This window comes from Cetorhinus maximus, chromosome 1 (genome assembly GCF_964194155.1).
Source record: "Cetorhinus maximus chromosome 1, sCetMax3.hap1.1, whole genome shotgun sequence".
Taxonomy (NCBI): Eukaryota; Metazoa; Chordata; class Chondrichthyes; order Lamniformes; family Cetorhinidae; genus Cetorhinus; species Cetorhinus maximus.
This window is the reverse complement of record NC_135879.1, coordinates 54506975-54529743: the sequence shown is the minus strand read 5'-3', so window position 1 is coordinate 54529743 and position 22769 is coordinate 54506975. Positions and strand designations below refer to the sequence as shown.

The 22769-nt window shown below is 45.5% G+C and overlaps 1 protein-coding gene across 1 annotated transcript in view; it reads left to right on the top strand.

Annotated features, from left to right (window-relative positions):
- The window catches only part of frem3 (Fras1 related extracellular matrix 3), a 237422-nt gene that overhangs the window by 151717 nt on the left and 62936 nt on the right, over window positions 1–22769 (top strand). The gene's annotated exons all lie outside the window — the stretch shown is intronic.

Genomic DNA, 22769 nt, shown 5'->3' with positions numbered 1-22769 from the left:
TTTGGGCAAGAAATGCAGGGGGAACGTGAGGAAGAACTTTTTTAAGCAGCCAGTGTTGAAAACTTGGAATTCTCTGCCCATGAGGGTAATGGAAGCAAGACGATCAATAATTTAAAAAGGAAATTGAATAGGCACTTGAAGGAAATAGACTTGCAAGGCTGTGGAGATAGAGCAGGGTGATGGGACTGACTGATTTGCTCTATAGAGAGTTGGTATGGGTTCGATGGGACGAATGATGTCCATCAGTTCCATAAACATGACACGAAATGACTCTAAGATACAAGTAGGGGCCATAAAGCACAGCTGCTTCCAAGCACCAATTGTGAGGTACCAACACAACGCATTGGCCCATAACTTCTGCGCTCCCCAGTGTCAGATTTGGGGGGGTACCCCAAAGATGCACTGGGGAATCCCTCTGGCAAGTTCCCATGTAAGGGTTTGCACAGCAATTGCCCAGAAGTGCACACTTGCTCTGGACAATTGCGCTGCACCGCGAGCCTTCCGAAAATGCGATTTAAATCACAAACTTCGATTGGTTCTGCCGGGGTTATGCCAATAGTTACCCTGAAAAAATTAGAAGAACAAAACTTCTGAGTAACTATTGTAAAGACATAAACCAACCCCACTGGACTCCCCCACATCCCCGACATCCCCACCCCCTACAGGACTCCCACCCACACCCGGATTCCCTCCATCGCCCCCCCCCCGACCTCCGACAGCCCCCATCGCCCTGCCTCCCGACCTCGGTTCCCCCCAAGTCCCCACCTGAACTCGGATCCCCCCAACCAAACCCCTCCTGGCCTCAGACCCCCATCCGACCCTGAACCCCTCCGACCTCAGAGCACTCCCCCGAACTTGGACACCCAACCGACCTCGGATCCCCGACCTAGGACTCCACCCCTGACCTCTGACCCCCCCAACCTCAGAGCCCCCCCTCAACCTTGGACAGCTCCTACCGACCTCGGACACCCACCCCTCCCGCCCTCAGACATCACCACCACCCCTCCCCCCAACCTTAGAAACTCGCCCTATCCCTGGCCCTTGAAACTTACCTGCTTTACGTCAGCAAGTGCTGTAAAAAGGGGGGTGTGGCCTCCTTGAATATGCTGAATGTAGACTTTGCTGGGGCCTGCGAGGATTCTTTCGATGCAGGCCCCAAGCAGCTCCGGCAAACGGAAGTGGCAACGAAATTCTCCTAATTTCTGCAGGTCAGCACTTTCCGACGTTAGTTGGTGTTTACGGCTCATTATATTTGATATAAAAACAAAATACTGGAAAAACTCAGCAGACTTCGGAAGAGTCGCACAGACTCAAAACATTAACTCTGTTTCTCTCTCCACAGATGCTGCCAGACCTGCTGAGTTTTTCCAGCATTTTCTATTTTATTTCAGATTTCCAGCATCCACATCATTTTGCTTTTGTTTGCATTATATTTGATGTCAAAGCTGAACTGAAATGTCATCTTACTTGAGTGTAGAGTGCTGGCTGATGAACTCAATGTGCTCGCAGCTTTATTGCTTATCTGGAAGATATTTGTCTATCAGAGTCTCTTATTCCAGCTGTACATAATCTTTACAGATGTGGCCAAATGATCGAATTCTCAGGACGACTAGTTAGCCCCGTGTATAATTTCTAAACAAAGAACTTTTTTCTGTGGACTTGCTGAGAAATACTTTGGCTGGGTATTCCGGCCCCGCTAGGGCGGGACCCACTGTGGGGGATGTGGCAGGTCAGCCAACACTCCATTGATCTTCGGCGGGACCGGAAAATCCAAAAATCACAGAATCACACTGTGCAGAAGAGGCCCTTCGGCCCATCAAGTCTGCACCGACACATGAGAAACACCTGACCTACCTACCTAATCCCATTTACCAGCACTTGACGCATAGCATGTTATGACGTGCCAAGTGCTCATCCAGGTACTTTTTAAAGGATGTGAGGCAACCCGCCTCCACCACCCTCCCAGGCAGTGCATTCCAGACCGTCACCACCCTCTGGGTAAAAAAGGCTTTCCTCACATCTCCCCTAAACCTCCTGCCCCTCACCTTGAACTTATGTCCCCTCGTGACTGACCCTTCATCTAAGGAGAACAGCTGCTCCCTATCCACCCTGTCCATGCCCCTCATAATCTTGTATTAAACCCGTGCTGCGTGGGAGGAGGTGGTAGCCCAGGTAAACTCATGCTGCGTGGGAGGAGGTGGCCAACAAGGTCAGTCGTGTTGATGTAGTGAGGAACATCTGGTCCAGTGCCACAAAAAGCTCAATGACCTCTTGAGGTCATCAAGGGTGAGTATGGCATCAGTGTGAGCAATCTTGGTTCAGTGTGATACAGGTCTCACTAGCGAATGCAGAAGGTAATTGAGGTTAGCTGCTTCTCAAAGGTTGTATGATTCCACAAGGACACAGCTGTCCTAGATCATGCCATTGTGCATGTCAAGCAATGGTCTAGTTATACAGCGGGTGGTTGGCAGGATCATCTTATGACTTGTGAGCATAGCCTTCAGCCGGGCACGTGCTGATCTGATAATAGTTCGAGACATCACATACGCTAGTATCTACTTGCGAAATCTCTGGGTCAAATCTTTTCAGGAGAAGTAAGCCCACAAGATAGCCCCCACGTATACTCATCGTAGAACTCCTGACTCCTTATGAGGAGCAAGTGCAGCCCTCCTGGAGCCCCATTCGTCCAGGAGTATAGGCAGTGGTGGGATTGGAGAGAGGCCTGGTTCTGGTAAGATGGCAAAAGTATCAGACTGGTTGATAAAAGGAGCTGACTAGTGGTGGTTTAATGGAGGTTAGGACTTATGTAATGTGTCTGGTGATTAAAGTTCACACATTGGAACCTTGACAAGCTTCATGACCAGAAGCTTCAAGGATTCATTGTGCCTGCAGAGTTCATTCACTCATGTTGAACCATGAAATGGTTTATTTGCGCCATGTGATAGGGCTGATCTGTCGAGTGATTAGATACCAGACTACCCCTTACTGATTTCTCTCTGTTACAGGAGAAGCCTCTGCAGTGTAAACTGCACCAGAAGCCATCCAGCAATCTCCCTTGGAGGAGGAGGAGGAATCCTCGGAGGATGCAGCGTCACATCCTCTCCCTGCACCCAGCACTATCACAGATACTGTCACGTCGGCGGGGTCTAGCGTGTCAGACAGAGGTCATACACACACTGGTGAGGACACTTCACATTCATACATGGAGCTACGGGAGAGTGTGGTGGAGCAGGCCTTGTGTGGTTGGAGGAGAGTTTGAGGCGATCCAGAGACTGATTCGGAGTCGGATGAAGGGACTCTGGATTCGTCAGTAAGGCGGCAGATGCTGGATATCCAGCACGAGGTCCGTGAAGATTTGGCAGGTATACCAGAGGGGTTGTATGCTCAGGAATGGACTGTGGAGGTGTTCATCCAGGCCATGAGCACTGCAATCATCCACTCTTCAGAGCACCAGGTTTCCTCCATAAACATACTGTCCTGGTTGGGCAAACTGAGTGCATTGCAGACGCAATCATCAGGATGCGCTCTGACCTGCACACCATCACCCTGGCTCTGAGCTCAGGGGCTCAGACCCAGGGCCTCAGAGGAACTGGAAGCTTGGTCGCATATCCAGCTCCTGAAACCTCACAGGTTGCCAGGGAGGAACAGCTGGTCCTAGTGGCAGGGCATGAGCAGCAACCACCTCCGCCTGTAAAATCCTCTCATGGCACTTCTAATTGGGGCAGCATCTCCTCCGCCCATCGGCCATTGACACAACCCTCAACCATTGACACGGCGACTGAAGACTAGCATGCGTGCCAGCAAGAGTCTCCTGGAGTGGCAGGCCGCTCAATTGGAGTACTCATAAATGTGTTAGTAAATAATCCACATTAGTCACGAATAAGGGCACGAGGGTGAAGTTATTATTTATTGATGCTGTTATGCCTGGGCTACAGGAAGATGTAGACAGGATGGTCAAATGGGCAGATAAGTGGCAGATGGAATTTAACCCTGAAAAGTGTGAGGTGATACACTTTGGAAGGAGTAATTTGACAAGGAAGTATTCAAGGAACAGCATGACACTAGGAAGTTCTGAGGAACAAAGGGACCTTGGCGTGTGTGTCCATAGATCTATGAAGGCGGAGGGGCATGTTAGTGGGGTGGTGAAAAAGGCATTTGGGACACTTGCCTTTATCAATCGAAGCATAGATTACAAAAGTAGGGAGGTCATGTTGGAGTTGTATAGAACCTTGGTGAGGCCACAGCTGGAGTACTGTGTGCAGTTCTGGTTGCCACATTATAGGAAGGATGTGATTGCACTGGAGGGGGTGCAGAGGAGATTCACCAGGATGTTGCCTGGGATGAAACATTTAAGTTATGAATAGAGGTTGGATAGACTTGGGTTGTTTTTGTTGGAGCAGAGAAGACTGAGGGGTGACCTGATCGAGGTGTACAAGATTATGAGGGGCATGGACAGGGTGGATAGGGAGCAGCTGTTCCCTTAGTTGAAGGGTCAGTCATGAGGGGACACAAGTTCAAGGTGAGGGGCAGGAGGTATAGGGGGGATGTGAGGAAAAACTTTTTACCCAGAGGGTGATGACGGTCTGGAATGCACTGCCTGGGAGGGTGGTGGAGGTGGGTTGCCTCACATCCTTTAAAAAGTACCTGGATGAGCACTTGGCACGTCATAACATTCAAGGCAATGCGCCAAGTGCTGGTAAATGGGATTAGGTAGGTAGGTCAGGTGTTTCTCACGTGTCGGTGCAGACTCGATGGGCCGAAGGGCCTCCTCTGCACTGTGTGATTCTGTGACTCTGTGATTCTGCCTTGAAAGCTTGTGGTTAAACACAAAACTCACATTCTCTCGTGCTGATGTTGTTATTAATCGCTGTGGCTGTGTGACTAATGCCTGGAGATTGAGGAAGAAACCAAAGCCTGCGGGAGCACAGGAGGGATCGTGTTCTCGTATGGGGTGATGGATAATATTTGGATATAAGGGCTACAGGACTATTGCATTGCAACTGGGAAAATGGGGGGGCGAGGTTTCACTAAACCTCTTCTGTAGTTGTGGCAAGAAGCTTTATGGAGCTTCCTGCAAGGCAGTTGGATGATAAGTGATGTCACAGTCATCCTTGAAAGCCTGAGTCTTCTTCTGTGCTGAGTCTTGCTCAGTTGCAGGTAGTTAAATCGCTGCCTGTATACTCTTGGGGTGACATAAATTCATCTGCGCCTCCACTGAGGGTTTCTGGGCTTCCCTTGACCCTTGAGGTCTGGCTCTGCTCTGTCCCCTTTGTGAGGAACCACAGCATCCTGAGCCTCCCAGTGTTCCCTTCTTCTACTCACTCTTTCACTCCTCCTCTTCCTAATCCCTCTCTCCTCCTTGCTGAAGGTTGTGTCTCCAACTGAGACCACAATCCCCATCTGTCTCAGGTACCTTTCACCCCTCACCCCTGGGTAACGGACAAGAAAATATACAATCAAAGAGAGCCTCATTTAAAACTAAGATGTAAAGGAATTTCCTCTTTCAGAGGGTAGTGAATGTCTGGAATGTCTGGAGAGCTGTGGAGGCTAGATCACTGAAAGTATTTAAAGAGGAGTTAGATAGATTTTTGAAATATCGGAGAGTTGAGGGCTATGAGGAGCTGGCATGAAAGAGATGTTGAGGCCTGGGGCAGATCAGCCATGATCTTATTGAATGGTGGGGCAGGCTTGAGGGGCCGAATGGCTTACTCCTGCTCCTATTTCTTATGTTCTTATGTTCTGAATCAGAGGAGAGTCCTCCTCATGAAGGTTCCTCTGCCCACTCAGATGAGTAGTCCCTGCAGTCAATGGAGTTTGAACTACAAAGCTGAGGCTCTGGTCTCAGCAACAGTTTTAAAAACCACCCAAAACAAGCTTGCTCATGAGCAAACAGATTCTTCGCCTATCGTGAATCTCACGCTGAAGGTGTATTATTGCCTTCTGACTGTATTATGGCAGTGAGATGGGTAGTTAATTACCTTTGTTGGGTTTTCAATTGCTATTTGAATAATGTGGGCAGGTTCCTGACTTTCTTACTGCCTGATTATTGTGTTATTGGGAGCCAGCTTGGTGACACCGTAAACAACGCCCGATGTCGTCACGCCCCATAATACGACCCACCAAGTGCTGAACGTTCCCGACCTGGGAACGTACTATTCAGCCAGTGAAAAGTCCCAAGATGGTTCACAAGGGGTGAATGGGACTCCTAAGGGAATTTGGATAAAGAGGTAAGTGAGGTGGTGAAAGGCACTGCAGGATTTTCCAGCCCCACCAGCTACCGGGATCATCCAGTCCCATCGAAAGCCAATGGATTTTTGGCTGGGCCTCTGCCTCTGCCACAGCGGGTCCCGTCACGATGGGGTGGGAAAATCCCGGCCAAGTCAAAGAAAGAGATTTTGAGAAGATTTCCCAGCATAGCAAACTTTGTGTTAGGATATTTCATGATGATTGAGAAGCTTTGTCAGTGGAAGAATGGATAGAGAGTAAGGAATTGCATCATAGATCAGAATTGGAAAGATAGAGGCACTGCCTGACATGTGGGGCAGCAAAAGGTTGAAAATAAGTATATGTGTAGCAAATGTGCAATTAAATCCCTTTTTACAATAACTGAAGCTGAGCACTGAGGCTAAAAATCAGAAATTACACATTGGGAGGAAATTCAACGTAAAACAGGCACAATCAAGAAGCGAATTGAAAAAAAATTGAGCAGGATGTACCGCACATTTTCAAAATACCATCAAAGTTCAGTTTCACCCCCCATTGTTTTCTTATGGTTTCTTCCCTGCCCTATCTGCTAAAAAAAACTGACACAAACCAAAGCAAATGATGTAAAAATCAAAGCAGTTGGGATATTGAGAAATAAGAAAACAGTACAAGTCAAAAAGTAGAATCCCTTAGGTTTATACGCTAAGGAGTAAAAAGGAGGTAAGATTTTGTCAAGTGCCTAAAATGATTAGCATATCTGATCCAAGAATTGGAAGAGGAACAAGATTGAGAATGCCTGTCCCTGGGGATTTTATTTAAAGGCCACACAAATACGGTCATGGTGACACATCAAAGGCTGAATAGATCCTCTCCACTTCCAGCACACAAACCGTCTATCAATAGATTAATCAGAGTTGCTGACATCCCATTCTGGTCCCAGGAGATGCTGTACAGAGATTATTAACGAAACTGAAGGCAGTTGAATTAGTTGGATAATTAGCTAAAAGAACTTAACCAGCTGGCCTACATTGTCCTCTTTTTTTTAATGTTGGCCCAGGCGTTGGTGTGTAACAAGATAAAAAGTGATGAAAGATGATATTTGTACATAGAAACATAAGAAAGAGGAGCAGAAGTAGGCCATTCAGCCCCTTCAGCCTGCTCCCCCAGAATCTGAGATCTTGAAACTTGTCTGAGCGTTGAGGTGAAATTAGCCTTGTCCCTCCTCTTTAGAAAGTCAGAGGTGAAGTTTGGGGCCAATAGGTTAGTTTTTTATTAAACAAAATGATGAAATGGAATATACTATTTCTAAGGAATGACTTAATAACTATCAGCAGAAGCTTCACCATTCTTCTGATAGTGGAGTTCACTTAGTGACAACCCAAGGCTGAGGTGAGAGCATAAACTCTTTATCTAATTTTCAAGCAGCCAGTAAATCATAGACTCACAGCTTTGATATTGTCTGTCTCAAAACAAAAGCAAAAATACCTGGAAAAACTCAGCAGGTCTGGCAGCATCTGCAGAGAGGAGCACAGTTAATGTTTCGAGTCCGAGTGACCCTTCAACAGAACTTTGAAGGGCATTACGTTGTAAACAAGAGGAACAGTGCATAATAATTATTGGAGGGAGACAATGGCAGACCTACAAGGCTGATTCCTGAAATAAGGAAGCTGATAAAGAAAGATTGGCAACAGGGGCCTTTAGAGACTGAGGTCCCCAGTCTCTGATGAGTTTAAGAGCTTGATGTAGAGCTCTCTATATGATTTTCATAAGGACAATCAGGACTCAGGAAAGATCTTCTCTCAGGCAGACGAATCAGAGGCCTGTTACGGTGATAGAATTGTTGAGCACAGAACCAGCAGGGATAGCGGTACAGAAAAAAAAAATAGATTTAAAAAAGACTGGACAAATTTCTGTTAATACATGGAATATAGGGGCTATTAGTTCTAGAATGACAGTAAGAAAACTGATGAGAGGTTAGACAGGTTTGGCTAAATGGATCAATGATCTGTCCATGTCCACACTGCTGTGTTTCTACATTATCCAGCTCACTAGTTAGGTAATGAAATGCAAGGCAAGGAAAGGATAGTATCAGGAAATGAATAGTTGCCTAGCACCTCCATATATAAAGGCCCTGTTGTTATGTTCAAAGTGGTACAAAGGGTTATTACAGTCCAGAAATAATGGTGATTCTGCTCAACATGAACAGTGCAAATATTCTGTGGAGATAGATGAAAGCAGCTGACAATCTGCTTATCTGCGGTGCTGCTTTTTGTTCACTTCCTCTACTCGCTCCTTGAGAAATTTAAAACACTTTCTTATTTTAGTATAGTTGTGGATGTCAGTCTTTCAATAATGGCCCACGGATAAAAGTCTTTTCCTCACAAACTCATTAAAAAAAAATTGTTGAAGGGATGTGGGTGTCAGTGGCAAGGCCAACATTTGTTGCCCATCCCTAATTGCCCTTGAACCATGTGGCTCACTAGGCCATTTCAGGAGGCAGTTAAGTTAATCACATTGCTGTGGGTCTGGAGTCACATGTAGGCCAGACCAGGTAAGAACAGAAGATTTCCTTCCCTAAAGGACATTAGTGAACTAGATAGGCTTTTATGATAATTGATGATAGTTTCATGGTCATTGTTACTGAGACTAGCTTTCAATTCCCAATTTTTTTTAACTCATTGAGTTTAAATTCCACCATCTACCATGGTGGGATTTGAACCCATGTCTCCAGAGCAATAACCTGGGTTTCTGGATTGCTAGTCCAGTAACATTGCCACTACACCACTGTTTCTCCCATAGCCTTGTGTGAAGCAATAGGATCAAATGGCCTGTTTCTGTACTGTAAATTCTATGCAATAAAATGAAGAGGGCCCTAGCTCTGTTAAAGCGCTGCAGTAATAACAAGATGTGCCCTATGGCGAGGTTATCTATTGTCCAGATTATTTTTTTCATTCAAGGGATGTGGGTTTCGCTGGCTGGGCCAGCATTTATTGCCCATCTCTAGCTGCCCTTGAGAAGGTGGTGGTGAGCTGCCTTTTGGACCGCTTCAGTCCCTATGGTGTAGGTACATCCACAGTGCTGTTAGGAAGGGAGTTCCAGGAGTTTGACCCAGCGAAAGTGAAGAAACGGCGAGATATTTCCAAGTCAGGATGGTGAGTGACTTGGAGGGGAACTTCCAGGTGGTGGTGTTCCCATGTGTCTGCTGCCCTTGTCCTTCTAGATGGTAGTGATCGTGGGTTTGGAAGGTGTTGTCGAAGGAGCTTTAGTGAATTCCTGCAGTGCAGTGTAGATGGTACACACTGCTGCTACTGTGGGCCATCAGCAGCAGCAGAATTGTATTCAAACACAATCTGTAACCTCATGGGCCGGCGTATCCCCCACTCTACCATTACCATCAAGCCTGGGGATCAACCCTGGTTGAATGAAGAGTGCAGGAGGGCTAAGTGGGGAGGACCACAAATGGCAGTGGTGCAAAAAAAAACTGCTAGCCTGGATGGACCGTTACAGTCTTCAAAAACAGGCGGTGGGAGAAACTGGTTGTGCCACCTGATTAAATTACTGCACTAGCTCTGGGTAGAAACACCTCCTGAGACAGTTCTCACACTACCTCCAGCAGTTGAATAGCCCCATTTCCATTGCAGGACTGTGACAGTACTGTGCAGCATTAATGAATCCATATAGGTGATTATTAAAAGCTGCCTGCACATCATGTTTAAAGCTGATGTTGATGATAAAAAGGCTATTGTGGGCTAAGGATGAACCTGTTGCTGATTTTTCTTTCCTGAAGTGTGAAATTTCCTGAGAACTGCACTTAGATCCAGAATTAATCTTCATGGGAAGAATTTTTCACTCGGCATGTGGCACCCGACTCGAGCGTGAAATAGCGCGTCCTGACGTCATCGCGCACTTGCGTGATATTTCGGTCGGTGGGCACGTGTGAGAGTTGGCAGCGCGCCCGCTGACAATTAAGAGGCCTATTAAGACCATTAACGTAGTAATTGACAGAGATTTTTCATTGCCTGTCCAACGTTGGCGGGTGGGCGAATCAGCCAGGCGGCCTTTACCTTTTTGAGGAAACCTCATCCAAGGGTGGGATGAGGTTTCCAATATTAATTTTAAAAAAGTGTTTGGAGAGAATTTTCATCATCCATATGTGCAGGTGACTGATTCTGATGCATGGACATATTTTTTGGCATTTTAAAATCTTTATATATTGCTTTTGGATTCTTCAGCTCCCTGAGGCAGCTCTCTACCTCCAGGGAGCTTTCATTCCACACTCCCCTGCACTGACTTCAGTGCTTGTCCTCCTCCCACCCCCCCACCCCGGCAGTGCTGAGCCATTCAGTGTGCCTCTCATGCTGGCTGACCGTTAATTGGCCAGCCAGCGTGAAATCGCGGTCCGGGGCCGATCGCAGTCGGTGGTCGGTTCCACGGCTGCTCCTGGACTGGCCGATTGCGGGCGCCCACCGAACTAAAAATCCTGGCCCATAATTTCAGCTGGTGTGACCTGTCTAGTTGCCTTGGAACTGATAACCTCAAATCTCCAGTGAACTATTTGACAAGAAAAACAGCAAGTGCTTCACATCTCAAAGAGCCTCCACAGCTGTCCATTGTACATGATTGACCCTTAACAAGCACCAAACAGCTTTTCTCTTAATGTCTTTTCGCTAAATCTCATTAATCCTTTATTTAGAAGTTGGGAATCATTGGAGACAAACGAAATATTGAAAAATAATTTTCTTCACAGATTATACCATTATTTATGAATGTCTATTCTTTTCAGCAGATTTATCAGACAGAGACATTTCAGTGCTTGGGTAACTTGATGGTAATTATGTCACTCCCAGTTCATATAATCAGTATCACATGAATGATCCTCTATAGCTCACCTTGACAGTTAGGATGGAGTTGGGGTTTAAACAAAAACCTTTTTTAGCTGAGATGAATTTTAAATGATAAATATTAAGGCTTAGTGCATCTGGCTTAGAGCTTCATGGGATGGGAACACAAAATCCTAAAGTTTGCTCCTAAGTTTATGTATGTTATGTTTTCTTTTGTGTGTCCATCAAAGGGGAGGGAGGAAAATGCTGGAGGGTGGAATAAGTTACCACACACGGCACCTCAGTGTCAGCTTCAGGCAGCCTTTCTTGTAAAGTTAAACCATTTGCATTAGATATGGCACTCAAATCCAAAAGCTTTAATTCTGTTCAAAAGATAAATGTGTAAATATTTAGAAATTTCCAGAAGTAGCTGAAACCCGACACAGGTATCATCCAAAGTCAAAACTTACCAAGATCAGTGCAGGAGTCTGTCCACTTAGTTTAATAAGGGATTGAGGTTAGAAAGTGCACTGCATAATAACATGTTCACCAATCAGCCTGACTCTAGTCTACTGCCAAGTGAAATGCCACAGTGCTTTTCTAATCCTACAGGTTTAGAGCACACAGGAATTTGTTGTTTATGCGCCAAGTTCTTTTAGACAGGCTGATCGATTTTTACCGTATGTGTGCAGCGTTTGATAAGTTACCCTCTGAATTTAGGCACTGAAGATCAAATGAACTGGGCCAGTTAGAGGACAGCAGTTCTAATCTCTTAAAACATTTACCAAGCACTGGGTATTCATGTGTAAATAGTAAACAAATCAGAGTTGTTGACAGGTAAGATTATGAGGATTCTTAAAATTCTCAGTTTTGTGAAGTCCTGATTACCTTGTTATAACATTTGAAAAAAAAGCGTGCTAATAACTAAAAGAATACTTTTCTCCATAGTTTGTACCCAAGCTGAGAATAGCTGGACTTCTGTTAATTTTCTTCATATTTAAACTGTTGGTTTATCGCACATCCCTGCCCCCATCCCCCCCCTTGCCCCCGCTGCCCCGATCCCCACTTACCTTTAGTTGTCTACAAGTAGCCTTTCTCTGCTCAGACAATCCATCAGCTACATTACAGCAGTCAGTGGCTTTGGTCTCTGCTCTCTGATCTTTGTGGAGGGTAAATTTCTGCAGGGATCTTTTACTTGTTGTAACTTCAGCAGAGACTATGCTGTTCCCTTATGCTGCTCAAGCACTCAGCCAGCAGCACTCCCTGACACTCGGGACTCACACCTAATGTCCAGATACTCCACCTGATCCTCGCACACATTGCATTGCTCCAGACTCCCATCCACTTCTTGGTGCCTCCACATACCTTCAGCTAGTCAGCAGTGGCAGACATATCACCCAAACACTGTGCAACACAATCACTGGCATTCAGTCCTCTCTTTTGCACACTGTAGAAGGGTGCAGAGCAGAACCAATGGGGGACAAAGGGCAACTGTATCTCCTGAACCCTACAGAGGAGGTGGCTCTCTGCATCATGGTGCTGGCTGCAATGGGACCATAAGACGTAGGAACACAAATTAGGCCATTCGGCCCATCGAGTCTGCTCCGCCATTCAATCATGGCTGATAAGTTTCTCAACCGCATTCTCCCGCCTTCTCCCCGTAACCTTTGATCCCTTACCAATCAAGAGCCTATCTATCTCCGTCTTAAATACACTCAATGACCTGGCCTCCACAGCCTTCTGTGGCAATGAATTCTATAGATTCACCACTCTCTGGCTAAAGAAGTTTCTCCTCATCTCTGTTCTAAAAGGTCTTCCCTTTACTCTGAGGCTGTGCCCTAGGGTCTTAGTCTCTCCTACTAATGGAAACATCTTCCCCACATCCACTCTATCCAGGCCTTTCAGTATTCTGTAAGTTTCAATCAGATCCCCCCTCATCTTTCTAAACTCCATCGAGTATAGACCCAGAGTCCTCAAATGTTCGTCATATGTTAAGCCTTTCATTCCTGGCATCATTCTCGTGAACCTCCTCTGGACCCTCTCCAGGACCAGCACATCCTTCCTGAGATACAGGGCTCAAAATTGCTCACAATATTCTAAATGTGGTCTGACCAGAGCCTCATAAAGCCTCAGCAGCACATCCCTGCTTTTATACTCTAGTCCTCTCGAAATAAATGCCAACATTGCATTTGCCTTCCTAACTACCAACTCAACCTGCAAGTTAACCTTAAGAGAATCCTGGACTAAGACTCCCAAGTCCCTTTGCACTCCAGATTTCTGAATTCTCTCCCCATTTAGAAAATAGTCTATGCCTCTATTCTTCCTACCAAAGTGCATGACCTCACACTTCCCCATGTTGTATTCCATCTGCCACTTCTTTGCCCATTCTCCTAACCTGTCTAAATCCTTCTGCAGCCTCCCCGCCTCCTCAATACTACCTATCGCTCCACCTATCTTTGTATCATCTGCGAACTTAGCCAGGATGCCCTCAGTTCCTTCATCTAGATCATTAATGTATAAAGTGAAAAGTTGTGGTCCCAACACTGACCCTTGCGGAACTCCACTAGTCACCGGCCGCCATCCTGAGAAGGACGCCCTTATCCCCACTCTCTGCCTCCTGCCAGACAGCCAATCTTCTATCCCTGCTAGTACCTTGCCTCTAACACCATGGGCTCTTATCTTACTGAGCAGCCTCCTGTGCAGCACCTTGTCAAAGGCCTTCTGGAAGTCCAAGTAGATAACATCCATTGGCTCTCCTTTGTCTAACCTGTTCATTACCTTCTCAAAGAATTTTAACAGATTTGTCAGGCATGATCTCCCCTTGATGAAACCATGTTGACTTTGCCCTATTTTACCATACACTTCCAAGTATTTTGAAATCTCATCCTTAATAATGGACTCTAAAATCTTACCAACAATCGAGGTCAGGCTAATTGGCCTGTAATTTCCCGTCTTTTGCCTCACTCCCTTCTTAAACAAGACCTGCAACATTTGGTGCCACTGAGAACAGTGAGGATGATTGCATCTTCTCGTCTTATGCTCCTTCTCAACTCCTAGCTCATCTTTGTCCTACTATCTGTCATGATGAGTAAGCTGCTGATGGTGTCACCGTGGACCTCTGGCTTCTCACCCCACCACCCCTTTCCTCACCCCAACCTTACCTAGTGAATTCCTGCTTTCAGAATCCCAAGAATTGCCATCTGCTCAGCCACAGCAGCTCTGGGAGGAAGAGATAGAGCAACAGCACAGCACTGACCAAGAGGCCTTGCCACTTGATCTAGTACTCACAGCTATCAGTTCAGCTATTGGCACTGCACGTACCTTGACGGCTAGCAAAGAGTTGGGATCAGCACACGATGAGTTGCTTGGGCATCAGTGGCTGCAGCCAGGCTAAAGGTAAAAGATGGTTTGTTTGCTGGCTTACCAGAGGGTGAGGACCCAGATGATTCTGCTGCAAAGGGGTCAGATGAGGACCTAAATTGTGTGTCATTCAGGAGAACACTGATGGGCATGCACACCCAGATGCTGGGTGAATTGTCTGGCCTGACATGCAGCCTCCTGTCACTGTGAAGGAACATAGAGGAGTCTGGCTCCAAATTGTAAGAGGGTATGGCACACAGCTTGCCCTCTCTGTATCGTATACTTCTTGGTGTGCTGCAGACCCAGAGGTACTGCTAGTACAGCCCTCATACCTGCTGTAGTCTTTGTGTCCCAGGTCACCTACTCTGCTGTCTTTCCTGTAAGGATGCAGCAACAACCCCTGCCATATCCAAGAACTGGATACAAATGACCTCCAGAAATATCTCAGAGTACTTCCAAGCATTTTTCAATAGAAAAGTTGTCAAAAATTACTTTACCTGCAACTTGAGTCCCTGGCCCTTTAAGGAATATTAGTGCAAGATCTCATGACAGCTCTTTGCAATGTGACACGCAAATCCATTGCCAGGAGTAGTGGAGCCCAAACCCATGATCCTGGTGTCACATCAGCTGCTTAGGCTGGGGATGTCCGCACAGGCACCATTTTGAACAGGCCTCATCCCATATGGGCCATACCAGAAGATGCTGGCTACACTACTCACCCCTGGAAAGCAGTGCTGTGAAACTGAATACTGTGCCCTCAGAGTCCACTTAACCCATTTAATCTACAGTGAAAAGATTCTGGTGTCATTGTCCCTGCACCAAAGGTACATCCAGCAAAACTCCAAAACACAATTTCTTCTAAGAGCCAAATCAAGCCAGTTTGGATTTGGATCCGTTGTAGGTCCCCTGTCCCTTTTCAAATTGGCACAATATATATAGCGAGACAAAATGTTCCTCTCAGCATGTGATGTAACACATTTCTGTCCTGGCAAAAAATTCAGTGGCAGGTGTTGGGAATAATTACAGACAGTAGAATAAAATCTAGCACATTGGTTTGCACTCTTGTTAAATGTGTACCCAGTATTTCCTCCTGATAAAATCTCTTCGGTTGCATGTGTTAATGTCATGCCCTCAGGGTGTAATCACTTGCAAGGTAGCATTTCTGCCCAAAATCCACAAACAGGACTGTCCCAGCAGACCGATCATGTCAGCCTGTTCCTGCCCCATGGAACTCATTTCTTGCTATCTTGACTCCATTCTCCCTTCCCTTGTCCAATCTCTTCCCACCTACATCCGCGATTCCTCTCACGCCCTACATCATATCAACAATTTCCAGTTCCCTGGCCTGAACCGCCTCCTCTTCACACCTTCCTCTCCCTCCCAGAACCATGATAGGGTCCCCCTTGTCCTCACTTATCACCCCACCAGCCTCCCCGTTCAAAGGATCATCCTCCGCCATTTCCGCCAACTCCAGCATGATGCCACCACCAAACACATCTTCCCTTTACCCCCCTGGCAGCTTTCCGCAGGGATCGTTCCCTCCGGGACACCCTGGTCCACTCCTCCATCACCCCCTACACCTCAACCCCCTCCCACAGCACCTTCCCATGCAACCGCAGAAGGTGCAACACATGCCCCTTTACTTCCCCTCTCCTCATCGTCCAAGGGCCCAAACACTCCTTTCAAGTGAAGCAGCATTTCACTTGCACTTCCCTTAATTTAGTCTACTGCATTCGCTGTTCCCAATGCAGTCTCCTCTACATTGGAGAGACCAAATGCAGACTGGGTGACCACTTTGTGGAACACCTTCGGTCTGTCTGCAAGCATGACCCTGACCTCCCTGTTGCTTGCCATTTCAACACACCACCCTGCTCTCATGCCCACATGTCCGTCCTTGGCCTGCTGCATTGTTCCAGTGAAGCTCAATGCAAACTGGAGGAACAGCACCTCATCTTCCGTCTAGGCACTTTACAGCCTTCTAGACTTAATATTGAGTTCAACAATTTCAGATCATGAACTCTCTCCTTCATCCCCACCCACTTTCCGATCCCCCTTTTTCCAATAATATATAATTTTTTAACAAATATATTTTTCTTTTTCCACCTATTTTTAAATTTATTTCGATCTATTGTTTTATCTCCATCTTTTCGCTCATTTCGATCCCTTCCCCCCACTAGGGCCATCTGCCACTAGCTTGTCCTGCTTGCTACCCTTAATGTCCCCATTAGCACATTCCTTAGATAATATCACCACCGTCAACACTCCTTTGACCTTTTGTCTATGACATCTTTGGCAATCTCCTCTTTGCCTTCACCTATCACTGGTCCCCTATCGAGCTCCACCTGCCCCACCCCCTTCTACCAGCTTATATTTCACCCCATTTCTCTATTTCCTTAGTTCTGATGACTCGAAACGTTAACTGTATCCCTCTCCGCAGATGCTGTCAGACCTGCTGAGTTTTTCCAGATATTTTTGTTTTTGTTCTACCATTTCTATAACTGTGTTAGGAGCAACCCTGTAAGGTACCTGGGATACAAATTGATCGTTCAATTAAGTTTCACGCAAGCACATCTTGGCAGGAATGAAAGGACATGAAATTGGAGGCAACCTATTGACATGGGTAGGAATTTGGCTAAGAGGCGGCAGACAGAGAGTATTGGGTAAATACTCAAACTGACAGGATGTGGATAGTGGCGTCCCTCAGGCTTGTGGCTACTGCTTTTCACTATATTTATAAATGACTTCAATGAAAGAATAGAGAACCATATATCTAAGTTTGCTGATAACACAAATGTCGCAAAATTAGACCGGGCGTGAACATCAGTGTGGTTATTGTAATGTGTAATTAACTCACACCCATTGCTTCAGATGTAGGGAGCGCATAAACCTCATGCTGCCTGCTGATTTGCATGACAGCTGCATGCAGACAGTGCAGAACGTATGGCAGAGAGGCTGTACCTTGGCAGGAGGTCCAACTTTGTGCAATGCTTGCACTACTAAAAGCCAGTTTGCATATTTTAAATGGCTGGTGCATTCTGGCTAGAGTAAGTGCTGAAACTGGTTGCAAAAGAGTGTGAACAAAAAGAGCACTGAAAGGCGCAATTAACAGGACAAGACAATGCTTAACTGGGTGGTGAGATTTTGAAGCAGTTCAGCAGAAATCTTGGCAATGCTCAGCTATGTACTGCAGACTCCTGCAGAGTGGTCCAGACAGTGGAAGCATGTTGGCTAGACGGAAGCTATTAGAAGTTGGATGGCTAGTGTGTGGTTCAGAATAATATCAACAGCACAGGTTCAATTCCTGTTCTGGTTGAGGTAGACTCAGGATCTGCTTTCTCACTCTGCCTATGCTTGATGTGGAGTGATGCCCCTCAAGCTATATAACCAATTGTCTTTAATAGAGAGAGATGTCTACAGTCCCTTGTGGACTATGACTAATTATGTACCAACTACCGACTCGCTACTGAAGTGCACTCATCAGTTTAGGCCAGGTAGCAGGAATTGTACCATAGCACGAGTCATCGCTTGCAGCAGATGATGAAAGGAAGGGCAGAAAATTGGAAAAAAAAACGCTGCCTTTATCAATTGATGACATCCTTAATTCATTAAACACAAGGAGTTAGTTACCACATCCCAGACAGTATATATACATGTGTATTAGTAGATAAAAGCAAAAAACTGCGGATGCTGGAAATCCAAAACAAAAACAAAAATAAAAATAAAAATACCTGGAAAAACTCAGCAGGCCTGACAGCATCTGCGGAGAGGAACACAGTTAACGTTTCAAGAACCTGATACAAATTGGTTCACTTTTCTCAAATATAAATAACCACTTCTCTTCTGTCCCATAAGCTTAATTATATATGTATAAATGGAGTTTTGTATAGAGCCCTTTTACGTTTTCCTGTGGGGCAGGATTTTTCAGTTGGCATGTGGCGGCGGGCCCGATACACCGACGCGTAAAATGATGCGCGATGATGTCAGGTGTGCGTCCCGACATCATTGCTCTGTCTTGTGATGTTTCGTTCAGTGGGCGCGCGCTGGAGTCGGCTGCACAACCACCAACATTTGAACAGTCTATTAAGGCCATTAAGGAAGTGATTAATGTAATTGTTAACGCTGCCCGTCCAACCTTAAGGTTAGTGGGCAGGCAAAAAGGCCAAGTGGCCTTCATGTTTTTTTAGGAAACCTCATCCACGAACGGGATGAGGTTTCCTAAAGCTTCTATTAATTAAATTTTAAAAATTTCCTAAATATAAAAACGTGTTGACACAGTCACATGAGGGGATATGTTCAAATAACTTTTTAATCCATATATTTAATAATTTCAAAAGCGATTCAATCTCCCTGAGGCAGCTCCATGCCTCAGGGAGATTGAAGCACTCTCTCGTGCGCATGCACAGAGGAGCGCTGGCCCCGACTCTCTCTCCTTCCTCTGCCAGCACAGGTAGTGTTGAGTGCCATGGCTCGCGTCTTACACTGGGCAGGCCCGCCCATATAAAATAGCAGCACGGAGCCAATCGCGGGCAGTGATTGACTCCGCGACCACCCCCCCCCGCTCCTGCCAAGCCCACCTGCCAACTGAAAAATTCAGGCCATGAATTCCATTACATGTAAAAAGACATCGCTGCAGTGGATGAATCTACCTTTGCAATAGTTTGCTACCTGAACTATTTCAAAATAAAGAGTGTTCAGAATGTTTCTTTCAGCTAGAGTCTTTTGCAAACATAACCAAGCAGTTGCCTGGTGACAGGGAGGGTAGAACAGATGTTGGAACAGTCACATAAATAGAAGCAGATACTTTTGCAAATGATACAGTGCCTCAGCATCATGCTTGACTGCATGCCTATCTTGTACGAATGCTTGATATAAATGATGATTTTGACAAATGTGAACAATATTTATGGCTTATTAGTGCCATGGAAACCCAGTGAGGTCCAATTAAAGGCCTGTGGCGACGCTTTCAGTTAGCTGTAATGGGTTCTTTATCTAAATTGTGGGGCTGAATTCAGGAAGTAGTTGACATGAAGCAATTGCTTTCCACTTTGTCTGATGGGCCCCAGGACACTGATCAGGTCAAAAAGGAGGTAACTAATATAAATCATTTGGAAATGTCAACAGCCTACGCTTATTAGAATATAAAGAAGCCCAGTTATTTAAACAATACTGTCAATTTTTTAACTTTCTATCTCTTGAGCATTAGACAGCCTGTTTCTGTGGACAGATAGCTAAGGAAGGCTGTTTGTGCTCTAATTTCTCTTTTTAAAACAAATTATCCGCCCTAACCACCCTGCGAGATTGCACCACAAATACTACCTCCCAGGCCCTCAGAATTTTGGGGCGGTTAACTCTTGCTGGTTTAGGGTGTCACCAATCACCCTCCACCTAGTTGCCAGTACTCATTTCTGAACCTTGACAGGGAGAGTTGACAAGCTGTTCAGTTGTGAGAGGCATCACTGCAAAGCATAGCCCTGTTTCCACCTGTTGCCCACATGCATGCACTAGCGCCTAGGGTTATTAAGTGTAATCAGTGGAAGAAACCCTGGTTGATTTTCTTTCTCCATGATCCAGCATCAATGAGGATAATTATAGCAGCATCCCACAGAGTCTAGTCAATTCAGCATGGACTGGGGATTGAAGCTTGGACCTCACTGGTCTGTGTGGATGAACTGCTCATCAGATAAATTCAATTGACAGATGGAAGGATCCTATGACCTGTCTATTTTAATTACCCTAACACTGTATGGAATTATAAACAGACTACATTGGGTATGTAGATTGAAGGTAGATACTGCATACTGTAACATAGATCTAGTGGTTTGCACATTGTTAGTTTAACTTCTTTTAAATTGGTGATACTGCAGTTTGATGTGGTCAGCAGAAGCCTTGTTCTGACCAGCAGTTTCAGGATTAAGTCCATGAATGTTTTTATTTCCTTTGTTTTGTTTTTATTTTCTTCAGTTTAAAAGTGTTGCGGTCAGTTGTACATGGTTTTTTGAGTGATTAAGATTGACTTTTATTAAAAGCTTTTATTAAAATTCTTTTTGACCTGTTTGAGACTGAGAAATGTCTTTATTGCTGCTGTAGGAAGTTTTCTTTTTCTTGATGATAATGGGAGAGGTATTTCATGGAAATGTCACAGTACTTTTTGTATTACCCAGAACAGTGAATCCTTTGTCAGCAACAGGATGGGTGTTGCCAATTTGTGACATCTCATTCTGCGGCATCCAGAAATGTGATTTTATAGCTTGCAGGACTCCTCCATGAGTGTGCATTGGCCTGTCTTCCCGGGAGGTTGCTACTGGAAAAGAAAGACATGGATTTTATATAGCATCTTTCTTGACCTCAGGACGTTCAAAGCGCTTTACAGACAATCAAGTGCTTTTGAAGTGTAGTCACTGTTGCAGTGAAGGAAAAGCAGCAACCACATTGCACACAGCAACGTTCCACAAACAGCAATATGATAGTGACCAGATAATCTGTTATTTTAGTGATTTTGGTTATCACGGCACCAAGGAGAACTCAAATATTCTTCTTGAAATGGTGTTTTGGGATCTTTTGCATCCACCTGAGAGAGCATATGGGGCCTTATCTAACATGTTATTCAAAAGACTACCTCAGTGTCACACTGAAGTGCAAATCTAGATTATACGCTCAGGTATCTGAAGTTGGACTTGAACCCACTACCCCCTGACTCACTACCAAGTGAGCCATGGCTGGGACGGTGTGCATTGGGCAGCCGTCGAAATGACTCCTGCACATCAGTCCATGTTTTGACCTACACCCAAACTTGGAGAACAACAGCAAATGTATCATCTCCCAAAATGTAGCAGAATGCATCAAAAGTTATGAATTCTACAAGCATAGACTTGCATCTTGGGAGGATCTATAGTCCATTGTGCTTAGTAATACAGAATGAAATATTAATGTTGGTGAAATATTTTCTCAAGGAAATCAAAGAACGGTTGGAAAAGGCAGACCCGTTTTAGTGGCTAAATCAAAGCCTATCTCAAGCTGATTATCACAATGTATATTTCTGCATCAATTATGGACGGAATTTAATGCCCTTCCCTGAGGCGAGTTTGGAGGCAGGGGTGCATTTAATCAGGCTAGAGGGTGCAGGTGGGGACCCTGCTAGCTTCCTGCCTCTGCCCCAATTAAACCCAGGTTGGGAAGGCTCTTGGAGGGCCTTTCTGCTCCATTTGCAATTCAGGCCCATAAGTAGGTAATTAATACCCACTTAAGGGCCTCATACCACGGCTGCTGATATTCAACCAGGGGTGGGGGGCAGATGCCAAGCAGGGAGCCTGAAAAGCATGGGCTGCCAAGGGGAATCCCTCATTGTCAGGCACTCAGTGCCAGATCAAGGGACCCAGCATTGGGAAGGGGAGGAGCTGGCTGAGAATCACTCCCTGCTGTTGCCTCCTAACCCTCCCCCTGTCAACCCCCTACTTTGTGATCACTATCCTGCCTTTACTCACCTGTGGCCTAAATCCCTCACTGATCCTGGGCCTTTGGTGGGTGCATTGGCATTGCTGGCAAGTGCTTGCACTCCTGGTGCTGTTACCTGAAATAGAGAGTTGCCTGCCTCTGATTGGCTGGCAGCTCTCTGTCTGTGGGATTTCCACCCCCCGGGTACTTGATCCTGGGGACAGCTCATGTTTGGCCTTAATGCAGTGGGCTTTCCCCAAAGGAGACAATGTAGGGCCCTTCCTGGATCTCCAGCCAGCAGACAAGACACCCATCACCTGAGTTAAATTCTGCTCTATCTGTCTTAAAAGAAATAACAATTACGCAGTGAACCAAAGTATTCAGAAACATGAGGGAAATCAAGACTCCTTTTGCATTACAGCTCTAGTTGTTTAGCTGGAGGTCCAATTTAATCTGAAATGTTTAAGTAAGCTGGTGTGTGGTACTCCAGCTATTGTGGCACAGAAGTGATAGGAAGAGGTGCCAGCTGTTTGCTAGAGGAATCGATGTCCAGTCTCTTGTCCATTGTTTTTGATGGTAATCATATCATTGGGTGTGGGCTTAGAGCAGGTGTTCCTTCTTTGACCAGGAATATTATTTAGTTTGTGGAAAAAACAAATGAGCCATTAATATGTACATTTAAATAAATATATTTAATATCCATATTTGTATCTAATACTGCACTGTATGCTAATTTGCATGCTAATTAAGAACAAAAAAATCATTGTGAAGATGCCTGGCTGCTGATAGTTTCATTTCTGAAGTTATTGATTACTGTGCAGCCTTGGTCTGGTGCTATTGCTGGAGTGCCAGTGGCTAAACCCCCATTCATGTTAGTCGGTTTGCTTACTGATAAGGAGGTCGCTCTGAACAAGGAAACTGACTTGTTTGATGTTTCATTCTAAAGTTCATCGC